Genomic DNA, 12,320 nt, shown 5'->3' on the forward strand with positions numbered 1-12,320 from the left:
CAGTTTGTAAATATACATCATATTGTGTATGTCTGTTACCTAACTCCTCTTAATCAGTTGGGATTAAACCTATTATATAAACTGCCTAGGGTCCCAGGATTATCATCTATACAGCTTTAGGGAATTATTCATATAACACTCAGATCTTTACAAATTATATATATTAAAAAGGCGACGTTATGAGTACTTTCCTGTGCATCTATTAACAGTCCTTTTACAGATAGAAATCTATACATTAGATAGAAATGTGTACCACTACTGTATTGCCCCATAACACCACAACAAATTCATTATTTATGTACAAATTTGGAAATAAAAGTGATTCTGGTTCTGATTGTGGACACTGTTTCGGTCATCCCAGCACCGATGTGTTAACTTTGTTACTAACGTGACTTAACTGTCTGTGGCTCTGGCTGCTCTCTTGCACTTTTCCCAATTAAAAAATGTATCGTACAATCTGTCTTACTATTTTGGCTGTAAATGTTGTTAATATTACATCTACATTACATGTGCCTTGATGTTCGTAAGCACATTTTGGTAAACTATTTTTTATTCAGTTGCACGTTGGGGGTCACTGAAATGTGTTAAATGAATATCTATAATTAACTATTCATCAAACAGTGACATGCTTATACTGCCTGTTACTGATTACTTTGCCTCATACAATCAATATGTAGCTGTCAAAGAAGAATATGAATAAATATAGCATGTTATTATTAATATTTCTTTGTGTGTGTTTATGAACAGTGATTTTGCCATCTTACTACATAGTGATTTCATGGTAAATGGCCTGTATTTATATAGCGCTTTACAAGTCCCTAAGGACCCCAAAGCACTTTACATATCCAGTCATCCACCCATTCACACACACATTCACACACTGGTGATGGCAAGCTACAATGTAGCCACAGCCACCCTGGGGCGCACTGACAGAGGCGAGGCTGCCGGACACTGGCGCCACCTCTGACCACCACCAGTAGGCAACGGGTGAAGTGTCTTGCCCAAGGACACAACGACCGAGACTGTCCAAGCTGGGACTCGAATCGGCAACCTTCCGATTACAAGGCGAACTCCCAACTCTTGAGCCACGAGTTCATAAATCTTTTTATCTTTCATAAAGATAAAAAGAATAACGCGACAAAACAACTTACATGTGTGTGTTTTCATACAGATTGTAGTAGCAGCACCACATCAACAGTATAATGGCAGCTAAACAGCTGACAGTATTATACTTTAGAGCTTACATTTCATACACCACAACTGTCATATTTTATAGAATGAATGCTGTTTAGCATGTACACAGTAAAATAATGGGTACTTGCATATAAGTGTGAAGTTCTTTGTGTCTAATCCTGACCTTATGATTGATCATGCAGTTGTTAATCATAATGTAGCAAATGTATTTTATTCTGAATCATGATATTCAGCTAAAATGTTCCATGTGGGTCGAATACCCCAAGCACTGGTGAAGTAATCATTTTAGGAACATGGATAGCCTGTTCTCTTAGTCTTGGAGTGCTGACGGCAAAGGTATGATTGCCTTCAGTTCTCAGTCTAGAGTGTCCTGCACAAGAATTTCAGGGATGCAACCCAAAAGTAATTTGAACAGTTTGCATCATTAAGGTAAAAGAAAAAGCACTTGTCTTGTCCTTTACTTAAAGCTTTGGAGCAAAAGCCCCGAAGAGTTATTGTTGTTATAAACACTACAGCGTGGAACACATTTGGTGGAAAAGAACAAGAACTGCTGTCTCCTGGCTTGGAGCCATGACCCGTGTCAACTCCCCACCTTGTATGGTTCACAGCGTAAGCAATGGCAAACATGTGCAGCAGTTTAAATGCTTCAGAAAACATGCAACACAAAGGCTTTTTAATTAGATATTTCACATACCTTGTGGGCGATTCTATCACAGTACATCACAGTAATGTAAAAAGGGAAATTCTACCAAGTAGCCAGCAAAGTGTTGGGCTCCTAATAACAGTTGTATTTCATTTTTAACATTATTAACATTACATATTGTGTCCTTTAAAGGAAACATTTTCACTATTCCTCTACCTTTTGCTTTACGATACTTTAATAGGTGACTATTAATTGAAGTATAGCTCTCGTTTTTGTCGAGTTGATATTTCTGTATCTGCCTAAACACCTTTTCATATTGTATTTTACAGCTGTGAAAGGTCGATTTTCACAGCACTCTATGCAGTCCTACAAAAAACTAACTGCACCCAATAACAGAATGATGCAAAAATCCTTTTCTGTATGACTTTATCAGTCTCTCACACCATTGTGGAGGAATCTTGGCCCACCCTTCTTTGCAATGCTGCCCAAGTTCATTAAGGTTTGTGGGCATTTGCTCTCTTAAAGTCCTGCCACAGCATTTCAATTTAGTTAACCTCCTGACTACCAGGAAAAAAAAGTTGTCCAATCAAATTTTTTTTAAATCCCCCAATGTTTGTAAGGTAATTAGAAGACTGAAATAATTTTTTGGGGAAAAAAAGTTTAAATTTTTTACATATCACATGTCCACTGCAGAGGACATTGGAAGGCCAAACATGTAGAAATGAACTTTGATGGCAAATATTTGCTTCAACTCTTCACTAAGGAGAAGTTTGAACTCAAGGAACTGTAGTGGTTTCTTCCCCCAAAACTGCAAGTCATTGCTATACTGAAGCCACGAGTTGGTGATTGCCAGATCAAAAAGTAGAGAACTGCTAATACTGTCAATTTCTGAGTGCAAGAGACCATCCTGTAGAAACTCAACATTCGGCAACAAGGTCCACGTCACCTATATTGGTAGTGTACTCAGCAATTGCCAGTGGCCTTGGCACATGGACTTTTGTTTTTCTTAGACCATCTTGTGCATCTGTCCTGAGGTTGATTGCCATAGGCAGAGGATGCCATGACAACTGGTTTGTTGTCCAACCACTTAATGACCCCAAGTTCAGGTCTGAGTACCATCCCTGATGCTCCTCCTTCTTTCTTCTTCAAGGGCTTATTCCCTATGATCTTCTTCATCAGACAACTCAAGATCTGGGTTCCCCTCATCAAACTGCAATAAATTTCTTTCTGCTTCTAAAAAGGACTCCTTTTCTGGTCATTTAAAAAAACAGAACAAAATGGAGGAAATGACTACAAATGTCCACTCCGGAGGACATTTTTTAAACAATTCAATACTATACTAAAATGAAGTTAGAATTAAGCATACCATATTTTAATGTGTTATTAAGAGACTTATTTAAAATATGTTAACAACATTCATAGCTAAAAATTGCTCAATAAGAAGTTTTATGCACTTATTTTTCTTCTTGCTATAAAATGTGCTTGCAGCAATGGCCGCCATGTTGCTTAATGAAAAAACGAAAGTTCCCAAAGCTCCACCCCTTCACATTTGGTATCATTGGAAAGCCCTAAATGTCCTCTGTAGATACCAAAGGGAGGCAATTCTGTAGTATGCAGTGCATGGGAGATATTCAGGTTTAGAAAGGTGCTCTACAGAGGACAAATTTGCATTGCTGGTAGTCAGGAGGCCTGGACTGGGCCATCACAACACCTTGATTCTTTTCTTTCCCGGCCATTCTGTTGTAGATTTTTAAGTAAAGGTTAAGCTGTTGGACTGATGGCCTCACATTTGACTCTAGAATACTTTGGTATACAGAGGACTACATGGACAACTGAATGATTGCAAGTTTTGTGGTCGTGTTGCTACAAAACAAACTCATAGTACCTTTCTACCACTGTGCTTGGCGTAAGGTGTTTGCACTGATATGCTGTGTTTTGTTATCACTTTGGTCTCACCTGTCCAAAGGACATAAATTCAGAAGCCTGGTGGTTTGTTCAGATGCCACTTTGCTAACTAAATCATACTGCGGCGCTCTTCTTACAGAAAAAAAGGCTTTTTCCTGGTACCTGTCCATGCTAAGTAGGCTCGTAGGGTCTGAGATTGACCTCTTTTTTAACTTTTCTCTTTTGTATTTTGCTGATCATTGCTCAGTCTGACCTTGGGGTGAATTTCCTGGGGCACTCCTAGGAAAATTGTGGCCTTGTGTTAACATACACATGAATGTCCCAGACCAGAAAAATGCCAAACCTTGTGCTTCCATAGAGGTGCGCAGACTCGTTGATGATCAGTAAATCAAGTGCATTTGATTAGCAGCAGCTGGCTGCTACTTACCCTCTTAATTTCAACTGAAGCATTAAGGTTGTACTCAGTTTTCAACGGGACTGAACAGTTTCCTATGAAAATCTTCTTTTTCACAAGACTGTATATCAGGAATGGCTTAAGAGATACAAAACAATTCCCACAGACATATATATATATATGTATTTATTAAGGGTGCAACGATACACAAAATTCACGGTTCGGTTCGGTTCGATACTTTGGTGTCACGGTTCGATATTTTTTCAATACAAAAAGAATGTTCATGCCTTTTTAATTTGTCATTTATTAAAATTATAAATATATATTTTAACTCAAAAGTACAGTTTTTAAATTTAATGTTGCTGAAACAACAAAGTAAAAAAATTAATCTATCTGATCGAGACATCACTCATCTTTGGAAAAGAGTTTATTACAGAGAAATGGCTCTCTCCAAAATAAAAGCTATACTATACGCTTCTTCTGGGCTATATTCTCAGCAGCATATTAAACATATCAGGTCCCCATAATGAGAATCATGTGCTAACGGCTGTCTAAACGACTCGGGTAAAGTTTGTAGCATGTGTGCTTGTTGTTTTTGTCTGCTTCCACTTGTCTTTGCACTAGGATGCTGTCGGAGTAAATGTGCAGTCATATTCGTTGTGTTCCCACTAGTGATGTCACCATTAATCTCGTTAAAATGACATTAACTCCATAACGCGGCAAATCTCCGCTAACAAGTTATTAACTTGTCAACGGAGGATCGCCCCGTGCGTGGGGCTGGACTGTGTCAACACATTAACAAGCTAACTGCGTTAACGCACTAGTTCCCACCTATTGAGCATTACGTGGTACATCCGACATACTGTTTTACTTTTGTCCATGACGCGCTTATCATCAGGGTCATGCTTCACATGAAAACCAAGATAGTTCCAAAGGCCAGATCTGAATGAGGGTGGGGGAGGTTCAATTTTGGGTAGCGTTGAGGCAGTTGCCATGTTGCAACGAGCTTAACTTCTGTCTTGCTAGCTTGTGCTGTGCTCAGTGGATCTGCACTCGACAGTGCAGCCTAGGCGGAGTAGTCGAACGCAGATCCACTGAGCGCAGGGCAAGCTAGCGAGACAGAAATTAAGCTCTCCTTGCAACATGGCAAATTGAACCTCCCCCACCCTCATTCAGATCTGGCGTTTGGAACTATTTTGGTTTTCATGTGACGTATGACCCTGAAGGTAAGCGCGTCATGGACTAAAGTAAAACAGTATGTTGGATGTGCCAGCAATGCTCAATTACATTGTGAGAACTAGTGTGTTAGCGCAGTTTGCTCGTTAACGTGTTGGCCGTCCAGCCCCATGCACGGGGTGATCCGCGGTAGCTCGTTAACGGAGATTTGCCGTGTTGTGGCGTTAACCTCATTTCAGATTAACGCTGACAGCACTAGTGGGAACACAACGAATATGACTGCACATTTACGCCGACATCATCCTAGTGCAAAGACAAGTGGAAGCAGACAAAAACAACAAGCACGCATGCTACAAACTTTACCCGAGTCATTTAGACAGCCGTTAGCCCATGATTCTCTTTATGGGGACCTGATATGTTTAATATGCTGCTGAGAATATAGCCTAGAAGAAGCGTATAGTATAGCTTTTATTTTGGAAAGAGCCATTTCTCTGTAATAAACTCTCTTTTCCAAAGATGAGTAATTCCTCAATCAGATACGGGGCTCGCAAAATCGCTAGCCCGACGTCCCGGGGCTAGCGATTTTTCCAGTCGGGTTGCCCTGCACTGCCCGTCGGCCTTTTGTAGGAAGGAAAAATATATGTCAATGCTTTTGCATTCTTTCGGAAGTGTAGCTGGGTAATTATGTCATTGGCATCGGTGAGCCACTGTCAATATGTGACATATTGAAATCGCGTTTGAATTTGCGCTTGTTTTTTGCTTTCACTTTGCAATCGCGCGAACTGTGTATAGAGAGCGACAGCACTGATTGGTGAGTGATGATAATTTGCGCACCAATTCCTCTGACATCGTCTTATCAATCGTTAGCTTACTATGCAAACATGACAAGTGAAATCTCCCACAGCAAGCTTAAACATGTGAGAGGTTGATCGCGCAGAGAATCGCTGAGCGTTATGTGAGTGCGTGTGTAAAAGCAGCAGGATATATATTTTAGTTCTGCTGAGCCAAATAAGACAGGTCAGGGTGAAGAAGTGACAGCCAAAGAAAAGCTTACCACAAAACGGAAAAGTTATGACAAATCAGACTATAAGGCAAAAAGAAAGTGCAGCTTTATGGTTTCATGGACAAAAGAATTTCAGTGGCTGCAATATGACGAGCTAAATAACCAGGTCGAAGAAGCAAGCTCCTTTAAGCAATTACTTTGGTGTTCCTCCACCTCCAAAGAAATGTCAGAAGGAGTCCGAACCACAAAAGAAGCACGTATTCTCAGAAAAGTGGTTGCAGGAGGCGCACAGAGATGTGGTGCAGAATGTGCTGTGAAAATTTAATAAATGACAAATTAATAAAAAGGCATGAACATTTTTTTTGTATCGAAAAAATATCAAACCGTGACACCAAAGTATCGAACCGAACCGTGAATTTTGTGTATCGTTGCACCCCTAATATATATATATATATATATATATATATATATATATATATATATATATATATATATATATGTGGAAAGTGTCAAAGAAAGGAAATTGAGTTATGTTAACATTAGCAGCTAATTCATCTCATGGAACTAAACCTCTTGCCTGTGTTTGTGATGAACAATATGTGATTATCATTATCATTTTGCTTCTAGTTTAGAACTACCAGTTCTCGCTATCTGTATCTTCTACCTTACCAAGCATGCTAGCTAGAGTTAATTGATCATTTAGCACTCTAAATGAAAAGAAATGTCCAAAAAGCAAGGGATCCAATTTTAGTGATTAGTGACACGATTACCGGTTATCTGTGTCAGTGTATGGATACAGCTTACCAAGTATGCATACTGAGCATGCCTTAGCTGATAACTCCAACCTGCTCGTCTAAATGTAGTTTTCTGGTTCCAAAAAAACAAGATGGTGACAGCCAAAAAGCTACAGTGCACTGAGAGAGGTCACTGGGGCTATGTACATCTTTTACACACAATCTGTGATATAAACTTAATGTATGAATTTGTTAGGGTCACTTTCAGAGGATGGGGACAAATGACCTATATGTTTATCCAGGTTACATAGGCAACTTGGATATGAGCCCACGTAAATTAAAACCTACAGTCCCAAGGTCTCATCTTCCAGGGCCTTTAAATGTCACGGGTACGGTATTTAATGGCAACATCCTGCTGAGACAGACACTTTATTCCACACCAATGTGTGCCACCCTAAATGACCAGCAAAGAAAACGAGACAAATTAACTTCTTCTCTTCTTCTGTGAGCGCTCAGCACCCTGACATAGTTTGATGATGTTGCATAAACACGTGGGCCTTTCGAGAATTTTAAGAATGGTAACAACTAGATGCAAGCAGCAGTAATTTTTCCAGAAGATAATCAAGAGATAAAATACAATGACAGATTAATAAACACTAATACAGAGCCATTTCCTAACTTCGCATTCCTTTCGGGGAGATCATAAGGCATGCCAACTTTGTTTTTTACCTTGCATATCTGAGAGCTTATACAAAACTGTCATGCCTCAGATTTTGTTAAAATTCACAAGCACAAGCGGAAGTAGAATATTCAAATGGGAATTCTCCTTATCTGAAGTTCTCATGCCAAGGGATTCAGTAATGCTGTAAGGAAACAAAAACACAAAAACTGTGGTTACTTTTGTGCAAATGTAAGCAACACCAATTGTGTATCGTCACTTTTGGAAGCTAATAACACGTGAGACATTACAGCAAAAATCAACTTTTATTGTCTCTTTATTTAAATTAGTCTGCCCCTCCCCACCCCACGTTCCTTCACTTTCCCCCTAACACTGCTATTACTTAGGAGCTCAGTGTGTAATTGTGCATGTAACATTCTGATTACAGTTACGAATGTTAATCACCAAAAAGGCAAAGCTTTTACCTCAAAGACCCAGCGCTAAGTTTCTCAAAGTCATCTGTTATCAATCATTTAGTAACATTTCTTTTCATACTAAGTCTCTTCTGTAAAGCATTAGAGTAAGTGGTTCTAAAAATAGGATCTACAATGTCAACAATCTGGAGCCCCATAAACAAGCAAGATTAAATTAGCCGACCACTGTTTCCTCTCCGAGCCTTCGCGCGTGTGCGTCTGTGCGCGTACCTGGAAATACAGCGGCGCTCGTGAAGGTTCAGCGTATGCTTCAAATGCTAAACTTTCAAATACCAGTGTCTGAATGTGCCTATAAAACCCTACATTGTTTTTATACTCGTGCTATTTTGCAAGAACATGTGTTGATACGGTGTCCAATTTTGGAGCCCGTAACTCCACGAGAAGGACCACATCCAGTCACTGACACCCCCCCCCACACCCCCCCACACCCCCCCTTCTCCTACTGTAATAACACAGAGGGTACTGCCTGATGAATTTTTCTTTTTCTTTTTGCATCTCTTTTTGCTCTTTCAACATCAACAACCTGGCCGTGGAAAAATTTAGCTGCTAAGCAATCGTGGCCAATATAACTGTCAGGCTTTGCTTCACTCCATCTATGTTTCACCCTTTCATTCTTCCTCTCTGTCCATATCTCCCTCCTTAAAAAGGCATAGGTTGAGACCAGTCTGCACAGGTTGCCCTGTTCACATGCATACACACTCAGTAGTACACATGCAAATGATTTAAAGTGGGATCTCTATCTGGGCAAATGTCCGAACTTTGACTAGATAGCGATGCATGAACTGGCACCTGCATTTACATCACTGATATTGCAGTGCTGGTCTACCTTTATCTTTAAACATTTGTTATGTTATTAATACATACAATAAAACAACACAAATATGCCCTCGTTAGAGGTAATGTGATAATGTTGATGCAGTGCATTTGCATCAGCAGCAACCTCGCAGTTCTTCTCGTAGACTGTACACGAAAGATCAATGTAACCATCTGGATGTCACCAGTTGGTCTGTAAAGTCTCATTATGAAGGCTTAATTTGACTATTCTGGCCATCTCTATCTTCTTTTTTAAAACAGACATCACAACAGAGGGGTACATCGACAACATAGGTCCACCCTAAAAAGCACACCCCTCTTTATTGTGTATTTAACTCTAAATACAATAATATTTTACAAAATTAACAAGAGAGCTGTCTCCTGATGAAGTCATAGTGATGTCATTTCAAGGTTATCTGATTTATCAGTTAAACATTAAAAAGAAAATTGAAGATTGAGCGTCTAAATTGCGTCATTCAAAATCAGGATTCAGTGTGTTATGAACTTATCTGAGGCATACGAAAGATGAAAAGTCAGGGTTATCTCAGCCTACTATTTCTTATTTTTATTACTGAAGGTATATTTTCATTTTGAACTTGCGTGTGACAAAGAAGATTTTCATGGGAATCTATGCAGTCCTGAGAATAACCAAATAAACCTTTTACCATATGCCCTTTTAGTATCATTCACATCGTTATGGAGGAATTTTGATCCACTCTTTTTTACAGCATTGCTTCATTTTATTGAGGTGTGCAGATGTTTGTTTATGCACAGCACTCTTAATGTCCTGCCACACCATTTGAATAAGGTTGAAGCACCAGTCAAAGTTTGACTGGTGCTTCAACCTTAACCCTAGAGAACCAATGGGGTCAGAGCCGACCCCATTGGTTTTCTAGGGAAACCATGGGGTCAAATTTGACCCCATGGGTTCTCCAGGGTTAAAAGGTGATTCTTTTCTTTTTAAGCCATACTATTGTAGATTTACTGCTGTGCTTGGGATCATTTTTCTGCTGCATGACCCAATTTCATCCAAGTTTTAGCAACCAGACAGATGGCCTGACATTAAACTCTACAATACTTTGGTATACAGACGGGTTCAAAGTTGACTCAATGACTGTAAGGTGGCCAAGTCCCATGGCTGGAAACAAAGCCCAAATCATCACGCCTCCACCACTGTGCTTGACAGTTGTTATGATGAGTTTTGTAAAAACCAAACACAGTATGTCAGTGCAAACATGGTGCTGTGTGTTATGGCCAAACATCTCCACTGTGGTCTTGTATGTCCATGGACATTGATCCAGAAGACTTTGAAAAATTAATCTGTGCTGTCATGTTCTTTTTAGAGAGTAGAGGCTTTCTCCTGGCAACCCATCCAGACAAGCCATGTTCAGTTTTTTTAATTGTTTATCTTTTTAAAACTGCAATTTTTTAAGTGAAACAAGTTGTAAGTGCTTTTTAAAAAGCATCCAGAGTAATTGAGATTGACAGGTTGATGAATCATTCTTTTGCTATTTCTCTGAATTGGAAGTTCCTCTGGTGAATGGGTATTTAAAAACCATGTGTTATTGATTTCATTAAGCTGTGATGATTACATTTGTCATGAGTGGAAATGAAATCATGCGAATTTCATAGTTAGGATTAATACTGAGGAGAGCCAAAGTATACAGGTTTCTCACATGACATCATGCGCACATTGTTCAAACGCTGTCTGATGACCCCTTGGCAACCACCGGTCATTAAGCCGAAATATTGGTGAGTGGTTGTTGGCTGTTGCTAGGCTGCAAAGAGGGTGCTGCACCAAAATCCTCCTTGCAATCCTTGCCTGTAGTTTACACTGAAGTTGCTCGGTGCTGCAGCCAACATTCTTCAAAAGCCACAACATTTATTTTGAAGGCAAGCAGTCTCCGTGTCCGGTTTGTGTCACACTTCTCACAGCCTGACTAGCGCTCGGAGAGTAGTTGTCAAGTGTTCGCAGACCAGTTGGCATCTTCTGTGCAAACTACAGGCCACTGTGGCAATCTGCTACCAACCAAGGCAATCTGAAGTTGTTTTCCACATTTTCCCTTGTGGTTGCCAGATGGTTGCCCAATGGCTTCTAACTCTTTGTGACTAGGCTTTTATCCACGTGCCCCATAAGTTAACATGTTCAACACCCCCCGGTCATGTCAACCTTGGAAAAGAATTAACTAATTGCATCTTAACTAATGTTAAAAGCAAAATTCTTTCGATTCCCACTATTAAATACATGCTTACACTTCATTTCAGAGTTTTACTTCACACCCATAGGTGTTTGACACATCTCAGTAGACCAGTAACACTTTCTTGGCTCCATAATTTTACAAACACTCCGAGGTGCAATAACTTCGGTCCAGATTGCACTAATGACTCCATACCGATGGCCTAATGTTGGCCCCAATCGGGGGGTGGAAACTGCAACTTAAACAGGCTTACAGTGATGGGAAACGCCGCTCTCTGAGAACCTCGAGACATCTCGCAGAAGAGGAGAGGGAGGAAAATGCGAGTATGGACGCCTGCGTCTGTGCGTGCGAGTGTGAGAAAGAAAGAAGAGGCGTGCTGCAAGAAAGTAAAACAGAGAGCGGAGCTGGAGCCGTTCCTTTTAATGGGAAATGATGGGGGAGCTGTTTGATGGCTGCGTGCTTTTGACCCTGTGACTGCTCGCAGTCGTGAGAACCAAGTCCCCGGCCATGTGTCCTTAAGCCCCTCATATCAACACACACACAAATACCGCCACACATACACACACACACACTTCCAATCAAATACAAGCAAAATATGCAGAAAAGGAGACTAAGTGCTTAAAGAAGCAGAAAAATTATACCTTTCCAGACAGAGTACAGGTGGACTCGTGCCAACTATGCACCCCCCCCCCCCCCCCCCCCCCCCCGCATAAACACACACTTAAAAGAAGTCCCCCAAGTATGTTTTGGTAAGGATTTCATCTACTGCCTGCCCCATATTCACACTCAGTTTGACATCTATATGAAGACAAAAGCCAAAGCAGCCCAATGATGACAACAGTAGGAGGGAGAAATCTATCGACACTTCATTGCACCTTTTGTTGGAGTGATTTAATCCTCAAAGTGCCGTAAGATTTTCTTTTGCTTTCCCAGGATAAGGTGTGACTCCCACAAAGACTGAAAACACAGTAATGACCATGCAACCAAGGGAGAAACAAAAATCCAGGTGGGAGAGGTGGACCAGAGCTATCCCTTCCCCCTGAGTTAATTACCCATGTGCCCTTGGGCCAGACTAGGAAAAAAAAGCACTTTCCAGGCTGAAATGGTA

General features: G+C 40.4%; 1 protein-coding gene across 2 annotated transcripts in view; it reads right to left on the reverse strand.

Annotated features, from left to right (window-relative positions):
- LOC102791891 (rho GTPase-activating protein 6-like) overlaps window positions 1–12,320 on the reverse strand; it is a 109,966-nt gene that overhangs the window by 96,155 nt on the left and 1,491 nt on the right. The window lies entirely within an intron of this gene.

This window comes from Neolamprologus brichardi, chromosome 23 (assembly GCF_056152115.1).
Source record: "Neolamprologus brichardi isolate AB-2024 chromosome 23, ASM5615211v1, whole genome shotgun sequence".
Lineage (NCBI taxonomy): Eukaryota > Metazoa > Chordata > Actinopteri > Cichliformes > Cichlidae > Neolamprologus > Neolamprologus brichardi.